The 5254-nt window shown below is 35.2% G+C and overlaps 1 long non-coding RNA gene across 1 annotated transcript; it reads left to right on the top strand.

The window, feature by feature from the left end:
* The first annotated feature begins 399 nt into the window (after positions 1 to 399).
* On the top strand, positions 400 to 4836 carry LOC111372504. The gene is made up of 2 exons (XR_002698784.1): positions 400 to 610; positions 4187 to 4836. It is a non-coding gene; the product is annotated as an uncharacterized LOC111372504 (long non-coding RNA).
* The last annotated feature ends 418 nt before the right edge of the window (positions 4837 to 5254 follow it).

Below are 5254 nucleotides of genomic sequence, written 5' to 3' on the forward strand. Positions count from 1 at the left end.
ATATTGTAAAAATAAACAAAAATTATTAGAAATATTCTAATAAACAATTGTTACAAAGTCATTTTCCTTTTACGCTCCTCAAATGAGATTTTGATGATTTTCAAAATTCTTTTAGATTTTGATTTTATTAGTAGAGAGATTTTAAAAGATTTGGAAGAATTTCAAGCTTAAAATTTCATATAATAATTTTTTTTAAATAACTATTTTAATGAGAATTTTATGAATTTTGTGAGAATTTATTCAAATCCACTAAATTCATTAGAATTTATAATATTTACAAATTTATCAAAATCTCCATTTAGTACACGTCTTAATAAATTTTATTCTTTTTAAACATGTGATGGAACGTGATGAAGGTAATTCTTTAGAACCATTAATTACAAGGGAAACAAATTAAAACCTTTAATGACCGTAATGATTACACCCTAAAATCTCCCAAAACCCCTAAAACCAGCCAATTAGAAAGAGAAACCACAGATCTCACTCTCCTCTAATCTCTCTACGACGCCGCCCGGTGCCCTAGCCCTCACTCTCGTGTCTCGCCGCCTTCCACCACTGACCACCGGTGCTCCTCACTCTCGCCTCCAAGGACCCAAATCAATATATTTCTGTAAGGACTTGTTTTCTTTTCTTCTTCTATTTTTATTTATTTATTTATTTATTTTTTTGTTAACGACGTATGTTTTCTGATTTTATGTTTATATGGGTTGGTGATAGATTGTTAATTGAAATATCTAGATTAAAATGATATTAGCTTTGATTTTGATTTTTGATTCAAGTTAAGTTCTCCTATTGAAGTACGTTTTTCATCTGTGAGGATGATTGTGTGAGAATTGACGTGGTGGAAGTGGAGCGTTGAATAGATAGGTTTAAATTTATCTGTTGATGAAATGGGATTCATGGCATTAAGGTTTATTGATTGAGTTTGGATGGTGGTTAAATAACTGCAAGATTTAGATTCTCATGTATCCTTGTGCTATTGCATCATTGTCAACCACGGAAAATATTCAATGTTCCAATTGCTACTCCATTTCCGGACTTAAGTAACCAATGACCTAAATGGTGATGGATTAATATTTTGTGTAGATGTAGAGAGGTGATTAATGAATGCATATCCTACTAACATATGGAGTTGTTTCCCATTTGGTTATGGGTTTTGTTTTCACTGTCATTCCACTTTGCATTAGACGAATTAGATTTGTTGTTGCATATACCTACCAATTAAGAAATCCCTTGATCAAGAACTACTGGGAACTACCAATCTTGTATTTTTAAATGATCAAGTGATGAACTACTGGGAACTGCCAATCATGTGTATGCACAATGTTTAAGCAGATGCCCCTGTCAAAGCCTGTCTCTTCTGGTTAAATCCTTCAAGGTAATATGCGCAATGTTTAAGCAGATGCTCCTGTCAAAGCTTGTCTCTTCTGGTAAAGTCCTTCAAGGCAGCCTATTACATGAAATTTGGGACCCCAATTCCAGTCACAAAGCACCAACTTAATGGCAAAAAAGGCCAAAACACGACATCAAAGTGAACGAATATATACCCAATCAACCATACATAATATGTTGTCAGTGTACATGCCAAAATCATTTATGTTGATCTTTGCTTGCTTGACGACTTAAATATAGCTACAGAATTATGTTGCATTCATTATACTTTCAAAAAACTAAAGAAATCATAACCAGATAATAAATGATATTTTCACTTGAACTTACAAGACATATAATGTCTGGTGAAATGACAAATAACAAACACCTAAAATAACACCAAACATAATCATCAGATCCTCTCGTCCCCTCTATGGTGCTGTATAAGTAACTTCACGGTTTGTTTATTCTTCATGGACAGCTATATTTTGCACTTCCCTGATCAGTCTTCTTGGTAGTCCGGTTATTTTTTCTGGCAAGTGATTCCTTGACATAATCATACATGTCATAGACTGGCTTCAATACGCTTCCAAGTACTCCAGTACTTTGGTTCAATTTCTTTGTTTACAATGATATTGAGGCTTGTCCTCGAACTCAATTTCTTCATGTTGCCTTCTTTGTTCATTTTATGGAGTTCTTCTATAGCCACCCAAGCTGTAGACTCGGCTCTCTCTTCTTTCATTGCTTGCCTTGAATCCATTCTTTCCTCCTTAACACGCTGGAAGGTAAATTCTCTTATATCGAAAGCAAAATTCCTACTAAAATAATAGATTATTTTCAGTTCATTCCTACATCTGAAAGGTCCAAATCAACTCAATCAACATGTCATGTTAATTTGTCAACCTCTTTCTCTTTTTACCTATTCTACAACCGTTGCTTCTTTATACGTCCCAGTTGAGACTGCCCGACTAGGAGTCAAATTTAATGGCCAATTGTGCTCCAAATTTCTATATAACAAAGTTTGTGGACATCAAAATCCTAAGCCGCCAACTACTAACAGGGCCTTTTTCAAACTTTGCCCATATCAGCATAAATACTTATGAATAGCCTGTTGAACCATATTGAAGGCCATCAGAGATAATCTTCAATTGAAATGCTCAATTGTCATGATCATCTAGCCTAAAATACCCATTATCAGAACTCCTCGAGACTAAAATTGTGCATCAATGACCAAAACCAACTCCATATCAGTTACTCAACCACAAACCAAATATTCAGTGCAATTTAGATCACACTTTCAGTGCAGACGCTGGTTGAAATTTTGGGCGAAATCGATGGGTTAGCCTTAGGGTTTGGGGCTCCATTTTGGGGATTTTGATTCCACTGCAAATTGATGAATTTATCTTTTGTGAGAACGAAGGCATGTTTGATTTCATATTTATGGTAAAGGCGTGTTTGGTAATTGTTGATGTGGAGCTGATTTGGCAATTTACTTACCATTTGAAGACATTTAACTGGACATCTCATTTTTCCGTTCGCCATGTCAGCAAATCTACTAACGGATCCCACTCGGTGAGTGATGGAGTGAGATGGAGCAAAGTTCAGTAACCAATGGGACTTTTCATGAAGTTCGGTGTGCAAGTCGTGACATGGTGCAAAGTTCAGTAGCCATTGAAACATTAACTCCTTGAACATGGACTCATCCACCCCCAATAATTGACTCTGGGCTATCAAGGCCAAAAATGGGGGCAAATTCCCAACCCACAAGAAGAAATCTGTAGCCGTAGAGCTAGTTGCCGAGAAGGCACCCAAATTCTTCCCAACTGATGATGTCAAGAAGCAACTTTCCAACAAGCGCAAGCACAAACCCGCATGACTTAGGCCATCTCCAACACTTCACCAAATTTTGCACAAAATCTTGCACCAAACCAAAATTCTTCTCCAATTATTACATCAAAACTTTCACCAAATGAACAGTGCTTTATAATTTTATTCATTCTTTTGATTTTTGACAATGTATTTATTTTAAAAAAATTATTTATTTATTTGATTTTCTCTTCATTCTTCTTTACATTTTTAACTGTTGATTCTTCCAATTTTCTTGATTATTTTTGTATGTGGCCATCTATTGTGTTTTGAAACTCCTAAAAAATTTGAGGTTTTGAGAAGATGATGGTCTATTTTGTTTTCCTTTTTATTTTAATTTAGGATTTATAGTATATTTGGTGGTGGCGTATTTTTAATTGTTCATTTACTGCTTTATGTTCAAGTCTAAAAATTGGGGTTGTACTTTGATAATTTTTTAACATTGCTTAAATCCCCTTTCCTTGCTGTAATGGTCTCTCTATTATCTACTATACACAATGTTTGTCTTTTAAATGTAATTGTATGAGTGAATTTAGAATTGACTTCCCCCCCCCCCCCCCCCCCCTTTTTTTGCTTAATATTTTTGTGAATTTAGATAGAGCCTGAATTTAGAATTGATTAACCCATTATCATTAATGACAGAATAGGTAAAAATCTTCTATGACATCTGAAAACTAGATTAAATGTGGAGACTTCTAAATCTATTTCACCAACCCAAGCCTCCTTATTAATCTTTAAATAGAATATTTTCAGGGTTTATTATTTCGCACTGCTTTTTGCTATTTCAGATTAGTTATGTCTATGATTTTTACTGCCTTTTAGATTAATTTCATTTACATGTTGATAAAACTTTGCAATTTCCTGATTTTGTGTTATTTTCTGTAGTTTTTAATTTGAGTTAGTTTGCTAGTTATTATATGCAAATTGATTAGAGTTAATTTGAATGCAGAATCAAGAATGATACGTGACAAAACATGGTTCGATCACCTAGCGGATCACACTGGCAATTATTTCTGCTTTGGAATTGTTTGTGGGTGAGCTTTTCACATGTTAAAAGGCATGTACAACTCCCCTAAAGGTGAGTGCCTCATCCGGGGCTCACAAGCTGTACGCTTGTACGCACCCCGTTGGGCTAGCTACTCTGCCGCTTGGGGTGGTCTTTCTTCTGTCTTCAGGAGCTCTATGATAAATGTAAGGCAGAAGGATGATGCATGGACTTCCATCCTCCTTGAAGTCGCTACCATCGGATTCCTCAATATGCGCCAAGGCCTTGGCCCCACTTCACGCTCGGCTCTCATTGTTGGCTCGGCAATGGCGCTATTTGAGGGTTATTTGAATATTGTGGAAAATAAGGTTGCGAGTAATGTCCAGTCCCCACAATCCGACTTTGAGGAGTTGGATAAGATGCAGAAGAGTGGAGGAATAAAGTTAGTTTGACTCGCTTTTTCTATATTTATTTACATTGGTGCCATACTCCATCCATTTAAATCGAATATTGTTGGAAGTGGACCCTTGTGATTATGCATAGAATTGAAAACTTATAATCTTCTTGTTGAATTACATTTTCAAATCCTGAATTTAAAGGGGTTTCTTGGTTCATCTTCAAATGTTGTACCTTATCAGTGTGACTGCTTCAAGCTTCTCCCTTCTCGTGGTAGAAGAGAAAGAGATAGAAATTGAGAAGGTGTTTAATTTGGTATGTTTCGTAGGAAGGGAACAACTTTAGATTTTTTGTGTCATAATTCTTTGAAGGAACATTGAAAAGTTGAAGCAATTAGGCCTAATGTTTCCGAAAAGAAAGATTTTTATATTGCTTAAGAAATCTTGCAATCGAATTCCATGTTCAATATTTGAATGGCTGCCTTGAGACTAAAGTATGCCAAATTAACTCACTGGACAAAGAACAGCACAAGACTAAAGAATAAAATAGAAAATCAGAAGCAACTTTCGGCTGTTTGATATGCATTTTTATTTTATATTTATTTATTTCAGAAGTTTCTTCTGGTGTTCCTGTCTC

Source organism: Olea europaea, unplaced genomic scaffold (assembly GCF_002742605.1).
Source record: "Olea europaea var. sylvestris unplaced genomic scaffold, O_europaea_v1 scaffold1004, whole genome shotgun sequence".
NCBI lineage: Eukaryota > Viridiplantae > Streptophyta > Magnoliopsida > Lamiales > Oleaceae > Olea > Olea europaea.